Below are 11,708 nucleotides of genomic sequence, written 5' to 3'. Positions count from 1 at the left end.
GAGTCCCCTGGGAGGGGAAATGGAGAGTATGGCTCTGGGCCTCTTTGCTGCCCTCCTTCTATAGGATAATCCTGAGAACCTACAGAAATCCTGCGTCCAGGAACAAGTGGATAAAAAGGGAATAGGAAGCAGGGAGAGGAAGAATATAAACAACCAAGCTGAAGACAGCCAGAGAAAGTAAATGTGACCAGTGAGGCAGAGAGCTGATGGATGGCAGCGTCTCTGGAGGAGGAAACGTGGCCGCAGAGGATGGAAGGAGGGTGCGGGAGGCCCAGAGAAGCAGGGCGGGAGAGTGGCTCTTGGTGAATCAGGCGTGCAAGGAGCTGCTGTTTCTCCTCAGTGCAGGATATTGATGGCTTATTGACCCAAAGCATGGGAGAGGGCGCCTGCTAGGGGAGAAGGAGCTCAGCCCAGGGCTGGCTAGGGGAATGGGGAGGCAAGGGCTGTGGGAAAGGAGGCCTGGGAGCAAGGACCAGTGTGAGGGAGGGAGAGGGATGGAGGAGGCAAGTGGGGTGACTCCTTGTGGAGCAGGAGAGGGCATCGACCCAGCACCTGACCTGGTTTTCTGAGGTCGCCTGGGGTCCCTTGAGTGCTGGAAACCACTAGCTACTTTGCCCAGCCTTCCCGGCTGTCAAATCTCTTTGAAGGCCTTGGGCACGCTGGCCCCAGATGCTTAGCATGCATCGGATAACATTCAGACGGTTGCGGCAAAATTAGCCAATTTCCAAAACCCATTAAATACGCCTCCTGATAGCATCTCTCTCAGGGCCATTTTCAAAAGCGTGAACTGCCTGGGAAGCCTTCACCATGGCTAGTTCTAGGCTGCCTTCTCCTCCCATGTGGCCTGACTCCATGAACTGAGTGACTTCCCTCCATGGCTCCTGCAGGGGCACAGCTGTTGCTCCTAGAATCCTGCCGCCGAGAGCCAAGGTGGCCCTACTAGGAAGTCCTATTGCATACGTCCAGCCCCCAACTGATGGACAACACACCAGGCTCCTGGACAGTGGTTTCCAGCTCCAGCTTGGAAGGAAATTAATTGGCTGCATAACCCCCACCCCCAGCTCCAGTGACCCCTCTTTTATAAGATGGAAACAATGCATTTATACCTCATTGGGAAAAGGAAATGGAAATTTAAAAGTCAGAGAATTGAAAAGGATCTTTATTTTATTTTATTTTATGGGTTTTTGTTTTGTTTTGTTTTGAGATGAAGTTTTGCTCTTGTTGCCCAGGCTGGGGTGAATGGCACAATCTCAGCTCACTGCAACCTCCCCCTCCCAGGTTCAAGTGATTCTCCTGCCTCAGCCTCCTATATAGCTGGGATTACAGGCATGCACCACCAGGCCTGGCAAATTTTTTTGTATTTAGTAGAGACAGGGTTTCACTGTGTTAGTCAGGCTAGTCTCAAACTCCTGACCTCAGGTGATACACCTGCCTTGGCCTCCCAAAGTGCTGGGATTACAGGCATGAGGCACTGCGCCCAGCAAAGGATCTTAAATATGACCTACCTACCTCCTTCACTTTATATGTAAGAAAACCAACACCCAGAGAGGGGATGAGACCATCTAGTGGCACACAGCTGCTGGCAGCAAGAACAGGACAAGAAGCCAGGCCCTTACTCTTTCCTTGGCTCAATCTGGTGAAGAGAGCTGAGCGATATAACCATCAGACTCCTACAGAAATCCTTGGATTTGGAATCTAAAGACCTGGGTTCAAATCCTGACTTTGTCCCTTAATACCTAAATAACCTTAGGCAAGTTATTTCACTTTGTTTGCTTCGTGGGGCTGGGGGCAGCCAGGGGGTCCACTGAAAGGAGTCTCATCTCTCTCCAGAGAAAGAGGAACACCATTCAGCCACCAACCCAGGAGGGAGAACAGCACAGTTGGAGGGAGGAACACCCAGAAGCGGGGTCAGAACTGCGGTAAAGAAGGCCTTGGGAGTCTGGAAGGGAGAGGATGGGAGGCTGAAGAGTGAGCAGGAAGGCTTAGAAGCCAGGTCGGATTGGGTAAGAAGGAGCTGGGCACTGTGGCTCACGCCTGTAATCCCAGCCTTTGGGAGGCCGAGGCAGGCAGATCACCTGAGGTCAGGAGTTTGAGAGCACCCTGGCCAACATGGCGAAATCCCGTCTCTACTAAAAATACAAAAATTAGCCAGGCGTGGTGGCAGGCACCTGTAATCCCAGCTACTCAGGAGACTGAGGCGGGAGAATCACTTGAACTCGGGAGGCAAGAATCGCTTGAACTTGGGAGGAGGAGGTTGCAGTGAGCCAAGATCGCACCACTGCACTCCAGCCTGGGCAACAGGGCAAGACTCTGTCTCAAAAAAAAAAAAAAAAAAAAAAGATTGGGGAAGAAGGAAGGGTACTGGCATCTTCTGCTCCAGCCAGGCACAGCTCCAGATGAGAGTGGAGCCAGGTGAGGCATGCGGGACTCCAGGGTGGTGCAGGGACACGAAAGGTGTCCTCAGCCAGGCTGGCCTCCCTTGGTTCTTTCAGCCCCTTCTAGGCAGAGCACAAGTAGTAATGAGAATGGAAAGAGATTTATTTCAAGCAATTGGTTCACGTGGTTGTGAAGGCTGCAAGTCTGAAATCTCCAGGACAGGCCTGCAGGCTGGAAACTCTCAGGCAGGAGCTGACACTGCAGTCTTGAGGCAGAATTTTTTCTTTCTCAGGGAAACCTCAGTTTTGCTTTGAAGTCCTTCCAGTTGATTGGATGAGGCTCACCAACATCATCAAGAATAATCTCCTTCACTGAAAGGCAGCTGTAGACTTACAGTCACAGACAACTGCTAACCACATCTATAAACTACCTTCATGGCAATACCTCAATTAGTGTTTGATTGAGTAACTATAACCTAACCAGATTGACACATACAATTAACCCTCACAATAGGTGAATTTGTTTTCTGTGGGGGATCGATCAGAATGGTGGGAAAAACTATAGGGAAAGGATGCCAGCCTTCTGAAGGGTCGGATGGTTCTGCAGAGCCCCGGGGGAGAACAGCTGAAGGCAGCTGTTCTATAACCCTGAGGCAGAGGGCAAGGAGTAGGTACAAGGGAGTGTGGGGGAATTTATCTTAAACAGGCTTGTTTACTTATGTTGACCAGGAACTGACCCACATTCCCTGAAAGGGGAACAATAAATGTTAATTACCTACAGGTTGTGTTGGCTCCAGGTTTTTGGCATTGTACCTATAATGAATAAAAGGAAGCAGCTCCAGCTTCTCAGGGCTGCTCTCTGGCCACTAGAGCCAGGCAGTCACCTAGCTGCTGTTACACTGCATACCTGTGTCTGAGTACTCATTTCATCCATCGGCCAGGGTCTGCGGGACAGACCTGGCAGTTCTCCTTTGAACTGATATTTACATTTCCTAATGTGTGTTAGGAACATTCTAACTGCTTATCAAAACCTTGATTTCATAGCTGTTATTGCCTAAGATGAGGTTAAGTTTTAAAAGTGAGCTAATTTAAAGAAAAATATGAAGTAAACAATAGTAGGTAGTACTTCAGAGGACAAAAATCATGAAGGTAATAATACTTTGCCACTGAAATTTGGAAAACGGTGAAGATGTTTAACTTCTGTAAAGAACATAGGCTTTGGAGTCAGAAAAATCTGAATTTGGGCCAGTTCTGCCATTCTCTAACTGTGTGACTTTGGACAATCTACTTAATTTGTTTCATTAACTTCTGCTGTCTTGATCTTTCTTATTTCCTTCTTTCTTTGTATTTTTATTCAGTTTTTTTGTTTGTTTTGTTTTTGTTTTTGTTTTTTGAGACAGAATCTCACTCTGTTCTCCAGGCTGGAGTGTGGTAGCACAATCTCAGCTCACTGCAACCTCCGCCTCTCCAGGTTCAAGCAATTCTCCTCCTCAGCCTCCCAAGTAGCTGGGATTACAGGTGTGCACCACCACACCCGGCTAATTTTTCTTTTGTTTTTGTTTTGTTTTGTTTTTTTGTAGAGACGGAGTTTCACCATGTTGGCCAGGCTGGTCTCGAACTCCTGACCTCAAGTGATCTGCCCACCTTGTCTTCCCAAAGTTCTAGGATTACAGGTGTGAGCCACTGTGCCTGGCCTGTATTTTTATTCAGGTCTTCTTTTTCTAACTTCTTTTTTAAAAAACAGCTTTATTGAGGTATCATTGACATACAATAAGTGTCATATATTTAAGGTGTGCGATGTGCTAAGTTTTGACTTATGTATCTATATACCCATGAAACTATCACCATAATAACAAACACACTCATCATTCCCCAAAATTTCCTCATGCTCCTTTGTAAAGTCTCCTTCCTGTTCCCCTGTTCCTTGCTTTACTCCTCCTCTCCCTGCCCAAACAACTGATCTTCTTCTTCTTTTTTTTTTTTTTGAGACAGAGTCTCACTCTATTGCCTAGGCTGGAGTGCAATGGTGTGATCTTGGCTCACTGCAACTTCTGCCTCCTGGGTTCAAGTGATTCTCCTACCTCAGCTTCAGCCTCCCAAGTAGCTGTGATTACAGGCATGTGCCACCACGCCTGGCTAATTTTTGTATTTTTAGTAGAGATGGGGTTTCTCCATGTTGGTCAGGCTGGTCTTGAACTCCTGACCTTAGGTGATCCACCTGCCTTGGGCTCCCAAAGGGCTGGGATTACAGGTGTGAGCCACTGCACCTGGCCAACAACTGATCTTCTTTGTGTCACTATAGATGAGTTGTATTCTCTAGAATTTTATAAAAATGGAGTAATACTGTATGTACACTTTTCTGGTCTGGCTCTTGAGCTCTGTGTAATTATTCTGAAATTCATCCATGTTATGTGTATCAATACCTCATTCTATTTTGTTGCTGAGTAGTATTCCATTCTATGGATATATCGTATTTTATTCACCCATCTATCAATTGATGAATATTTGGGTTGTTTCTAGTTTTTGGCTATGAGAAACAGAGCTGCTTTGAACACGTACAAATCTTTGTACAGACTTATGCTTTCTTTTCCCATGGGTAAATACTTAGGAATGTAATGGCTAGATTATGTGGCAAGTTTATATTTAACTTTTGAGAAATGGACAAACTGTTTTCTAAAGTGTTTGTGCCACTGTATTAGTCCGTTTTCATGCTGCTGATAAAGACATACCCGAGACTGGGCAGTTTACAAAAGAAAGAGGTTTAATGGACTTACAGTTCCACATGGCTGGGGAAGCCTCACAATCATGGCAGAAGGCAAGGAGGAGCAAGTACATCTTACATGGCAGCAAAGAGAGAGAACTTGTGCAGGGTAACTCCTCTTTATAAAACATCAGATCTCATGAGAACTCATATACTATCATGCAGGAAAGACTCACCCCCATAATTCAATCATCTCCTACCATGTTCCTCCCATGACATGTGGAAATTGTGGGAGTTACAATTCAAGATGAGACTTGGGTGGGGACACAGCCAAACCATATCAGCCACTTTACAATCCCACCAATAGTGTATGAGGTTTCAGTTCATGCATGTCGTTGTCAGCACTTGGTATGGTCAATCTTTATAATTTTAATCATTTTAGGAGCAATATAGTGGTATCTCATTGTGGTTTCAATTTGTGCTTCCCTAATGACTAATGATGTTAAGTATCTTTTCATGTGTTTACTTGCCATTTCTACATTCTCTTTAGTAAAGTGTTAAAAAGTCTTTTGCCCATTTAAAAAACATGAGTTGTTTGTTTTCTTATTATTCAGTTACAGGGGTTCTTTTTTTTTTTTTTTTAGACAAAGTCTCTGTTACCCAGGCTGGAGTGTAATGGCATGGTCTCGGCTCACTGCAACCTCCGCCTCCTGGGTTCAAGTGATTCTCCCACTTCAGCCTCCCAAGTAGCTGGGACTATAGACGCGTGCCACCACACCCGGCTAATTTTTGTATTTTTAGTAGAGACGGGGTTTTGCTATGTTGGCCAGGCTGGTCTCGAACTCCTGACCTCATGATCCACCAGCCTTGGCTTCCCAAAGTGCTGGGATTACAGGCGTGAGCCACCGTACCTGGCCTACAGAAGTTCTTTATATTGCACATAGAAGTACTTTATCAGATATGATTTGAAAACATTTTCTCCCAAACAATGGCTTATCTTTTTGTTCTCTTTAAAATGTCTTTCAAAGAGCAGAAGGTTTACTTTTGATGCAGTAAATTTATCCATTTTTCTTCCATGGATTGTGTTTTGATGTTATATCTGAGAAATCTTTGCCTAGCACAAATTACAAAGATTGTTTTCCAATGTCATCTTCTACAAGTTTTACAGTTTCAGGTTTTACAAATTAGCTCCATGATCAACTTTGAATCAATTTTTGTATAAAGTATAAGGTATGGATTGAACATTTGTATGTCTTTATTTTACAAATGGACATCCAATTGTTTCAGCACTGTTTCTTGAAAAGGCTATTCTTTCTCCACTTAATTGTTTTCTGCACTTTTGTCAAAAACCAGTTGTTCATATATGTATTTATTAACTCTGAATTCTGGTTAACTGACTATTTTTCTGCCTTGATGCCAACACCTCACTGTCTTGATTATTGTAGCTTTTTAAGTTTTGAAATCAGGTAGTGTCAGCCATCTAAATTTGTTCCTTCTTTTCAAAGTTGTTTTGGCTAGTCTATGTCTTTTGTGTTTTCATATGAATTTTAGAAATTTGTCCATTTCTTTCAAAAAAGTCTGCTGGAGTTTTCAGTGGAATTACAATGAATCCATAGATCAATCTGGGGGATACTGACATCTAAACAATGAGTCCCCTGACCCATGAACAAGGTATAGCTTTCCACTCTTTAATTTCTTTCAGTAACATTTTACAGTTTTCTATTCCTAGTTTGCTGTGAATATGTTTTCATGTGTTTACTTGTCATTTCTATATCTTAGTTGGTAAAGTGTTAAAAATATTTTGCCCGTTTAAATAATATGAGTTGTTTGTTTTCTTGTTATTGAATTACAAGAGTTCTTTATATGGCATGTACAAGTACTTTATCAGCTATATGATCTGAAAATATTTTCTCCCAAACGATGGCTTGTCTTTTCATTGTCTTTACAATAAATGTCTGGAATTGTTATGTTCTCTTGAGATCTTATCAGAAATGGTGTCAGATTTTGTCAAATGTTTTTTCTGCATCTATTGAGAAGATCTTATAATTTTTATTTTTAGGTTATTAAGAAGATGAATTACACTGATTGAATTTTAAAGTTAAACCACCTTTGCATCCCTGGAATAAACTCTACTTAGTCATGATGTATTATCCTGTTTATATCTTGTTGAATTCAACTTGCTAAAACTTTATTTAGAATTTTTTATGCATATTCATGCAAGATATTGTTCTGTACTTTTCTTATAATGTCTATGTTTGATTTTGGTATTATGGTAATATTGGCCTCCTCTTCCATTTTCTGGAAGGGTTTAGGTAGAATTGGTATTGCTTCATCATTAAATATTTGATAAAGTTCACCAGAGAAGCCATCTGGGCCTGGAGTCTTCTTTGTGGGAAGATTTTTAACTGCAAATTCAATTTCTCTAATAGATATAGGAATATTCATGTTATCTATTACTTTTCATGTGAGCTTTGTTACTTGTGTCTTTTAAGGAAATTATCCATTTCACCTAAGTTATTAAATTTATTGGTATAACATTATTCAGAGTATTTCTTTACTATCTTTGTAATTTTGTAGAATTTATAGTGATGTTACATCTCTCACTCCTGATGTTAGCAATTTGTGTCTTCTCTCTTTTTTTCCTACTCAGTCTGTCTAGAGATTTATCACTTTTGTGATAAAGAACTATCATTTGGTTTTATTAATTTTCTTCTTTGTTTTTCTGTTTCCTATTCCATTAATTTCTGCTCTGACTTTTATTATTTCCTTTCTTCTCTTTATTTTGGGTTTAATTTGCCCCTCTTTTTGTAGGTGGAATTTGAGATCATCATTTTAAGACTTTTGTTCATTTCTAAGTGTTTAATGCTATAAATTTGCTTTTAAGAACTGCTTTATTACAGAATCATGGTGTGGAGAAAAAAATTTTTTAACTGCTCTAGTGGCATTCCACAAACTTTTTATTCTTTGCTTTCTTTCTTTTCTTTTTCTTTTTTCTTTTCTTTCTTTTTTTTTTTTTTTTTTAAGACAGAGTCTTGCTCTGTCACCCAGGCTAAAATACAGTGGCACAAGCATAGCTCACTGCAGCCTCAAACTCCTGAGTTCAAGCAATCCTTCCATGTCAGCCTCCTGAGTAGTTAGGACTATGGGTACATGCCATTACGCCTGGCTTTTTTTTTTTTTTTTTTTTTGTAAAGACAGGATTTTGCTATATTGCCTAGGCTGGTCTTGAACTCCTAGCCTCAAATAATCCTCCCACCTCAGCCTCCCAAAGTGCTGGGATTACAGGCATGAGCTACCAAGCCCAGCCACATCACACAACTTTTGATGTGTTGTATTGTCATTTTCATCCAGTTCAAAATGCTTTCTATTTTTTTTTCTTTTTTTCTTTCTTTGTGAGACAGGGTCTTGCTCTGTCACCCAAGCTGGACTGCAGTGGCGTGATCTTGACTCCCTGCAGCCTTGACCTCCAGGGCTCAAGTGATCCTCCCACTTCAGCCTCCCAAGTAGCTGAGACTATAGGCACACACCACCATGCCAGGCTAATTTTTGTATTTTCTTATAGAGACGAGATCTCACTTTGTTGCCCAGTCTAGACTTGAACTCCTGGCCTCAAGTGATCCTTCTGTCTCAGCCTCCGAAAGTGTTGGAATTACAGGTGTTGAACCACTGCACCTAGCCCTAATTTTCCTATTTCTTTTCTCTTTTTTTCCAATTTTTTAAAATAGCAACAAGGTCTCACTATGTTGCCCAGGCTGGTCTTAAACTCTTGAACTCAAGTGATCCTCCTGCCTCAGCCTCTCAAATTGCTTTCTATTTCTGTTTTTGACTCCTGGATCATTTAGAAGTGTATTGTTTAGTTTTTAAATATTTGGTGATTTTCTAGATATATTTCTCTTGATGTGTAATATTCCATTTCATAATAATAATTCCATTATGATCAGAGGACACACTTTATATGACTTGAATCCTTTTAAATTTATGGAGATTGATTTATGGCCCAGAATATGGTCTATCTTGGTAAATGGTCTCTGTGTACTTAAAAAGCACGGATATAGAAGAGGTTACTGTATTAAAAATTTTCAGCTATAATTATGAATCTGTCTGTTTCTTCTTGCAATTCTATCAGTTTTTCCTTTATGTGTTTTGAAGCTATTATTAGGTATATAACTGTATAGATTGTTATGTTCTCTTGATTAACCTTTTCATCATTATAAAATAAACTTCTTTATCTCTGGTAATATTCTTTGCTCTGAAATCTGCTTAATAGATTTCAGCTCCAGCCTTCTTTTGACTAATGGGAGCATAGTATATCTTTTTTCATCTTTTTGCTTTTAACCTATATGTGCCTTTATAGTCCAAGTGTGTTTCTTGTAAGCAGCATATAGTTAGGTCTTGGTTTTTGTTTATACTAATTTAACAGTCTCTGCCTTTTAGTTGGACTATTTATTTATATTTAATATGATTATGATATAGTTAGGTTTAAGCTATCATCCTAGTATTTGTTTTCTGCTTGTCTCAACTCTTCTGTGTTCCCTTTTCTTCTCTTCTGCCTTCTTTAGACTTAATTAAATCTTGTTCTGACCCTATTTTATCTCCTTGTTGGCTTATTAGTTGTAACTCTTTGTTTTGTTACTTTAGGACTTACTTAGGGGTTTATAGTACACATTTTTTACTATCACAGTTTACCTCAAAGTGATATTTTACCACTTTACATAGAGTATAAGAACATTATGATACTTCTATTTCTCCACTCCTGGCCTTTATGCTATTGTTGTCATACATTTTATGTATGTGTATATATGTTATACATCACACAATACATCTTTATGATGTTTGTATTCTCCACTTTGGGGTGCAATGTTCTATATTTTACCATTAGACTAAGACTGTTACTTGTGTTTTTCAAATATCCTACACTTTCCTGACTTTAATTTGCCAGCTTAATTTATCAATTGTTGTAAAAAGTATTAAAATCTGCCACTATGAGAGTGGATTTGTCTAGTTTTTCACTGTAATTTTGTAATTTTTTTTTTTTTTTGAGACAGAGTTTTGCTCTTTTGCCCAGACCAGAGTGAAATGGTGCAATCTTGGCTCGCTGCAACCTCCACCTCCCAGGTTCAAGCAATTCTCCAGCCTCAGCCTCTCAAGTAGCTGGGATTACAGGCGTGCGCCACCACTCTCAGCTAATTTTTGTAATTTTATTAGATACGGGGTTTCACCATGTTGGCCAGGGTCTCGAACTCCTGACCTCAGGTGATCCACCTGCCTTGGCCTCCCAAAGTGCTACCTCATCTGGCCAATGTTGTAATTTTTGGGGGGCTATGTTACTAGAAACATGTAAGTTTCCAATCTTCGCTATTATTGTTTGACTAGTGAATTAAACTTTTTTCATTATGCAGAGACTCCCTTTATCTATGATTTTGCTTATTTTTTACCTTACAGTTTAACTGTTATTAATACAGTTGTAACAGAGGTTTTTGGTTAGTATTTGCCTAGCATATTATTTTTATTTCTTCTTGTATTTTATGGTTTAAAAAAATATCTTTTAATAGAGACAGAGTCTCAATATGTTGCCCATGCTAGTCTCAAACTCCTTAGCTCAAGCTATCCTCCTGCCTGGGCCTCCCAAAATGCTGGAATCACAAGCGTGAGCCACTGTGCCCAGCCTCATATCTTAGGTTTTGAATGCATGTCTTAAAACAGCACACAGGCTGGGTGCAGTGGCTCACACCTGTAATCCTAGGACTTTGGGAGGATGAGGCAGGCAGATCACCTGAGGTCAGGAGTTCAAGACCAGCCTGACCAACATGGTGAAACCCTGTCTCTACTAAAAATACAAAAATTAGCCGAGCGTGGTGGCATGCACCTGTAATCCCAGCTACTCAGTAGGCAGAGGCAGGAGAATTGCTTGAGCCGGGAAGGCAGAGGTTGCAGTGAGCCGAAATCATGCCACTACACTCCAGCCTGGGAAAGAATGAGACTCCATCTCAAAAAGAAAAAAAAAAAAAAAAAGCCAGCACATAACTGGGTTTTGTTTTTTAATCTAGTTTGAGAATTCTTTACCATAGCACTGAATTCATTTACATTTGTTGTAATAGCAATAAACAACGTATGGATTAATTTCTGCATAGTATTTTGTATAGTCCATTTGTCTCATTCTTTTTATGTTTCCTCCCTCTCTTTTCTTGGCTTCTTTTGCATTAATTGAATTTTTCTCACTCCATTTGTTTCTGGTACTTATTTAGAAGACATATTCTCTATCATTAATTTTTTTGGTGCTTATTTTAGAAAATTTCTGTAGGCTTAAATTATTGAAATCTCACATTAGTTAATTTTTTCAACTCTTTCAAACATTACAAGGACCTTGGAATATTTAGGCTGTTTCTCTTGAGTCTTGGTAGTCTACAAAATCACAAATTTAAATTTACTAAGATTGAGAAGGCATCTTCAGGGTGATAGCCAACTTTAGTGGTTTGCTCAATTATTTGAGTTGCTTCTTTCGTTCTTTAAATTCCTTACTTTCTTGCTTGATCACTAAAAATATTTTATCCAGAATTTTTAGTTGTTTTCCATGGAAGGTTTGTTTAATGTAACTAGACTTTCATATTTCCAGAAATAGAAGTCTACCTAAT

Source organism: Pan paniscus, chromosome 15 (genome assembly GCF_029289425.2).
Source record: "Pan paniscus chromosome 15, NHGRI_mPanPan1-v2.0_pri, whole genome shotgun sequence".
In the NCBI taxonomy this organism is placed as follows: Eukaryota; Metazoa; Chordata; class Mammalia; order Primates; family Hominidae; genus Pan; species Pan paniscus.
This window is presented reverse-complemented; position numbering follows the sequence as displayed.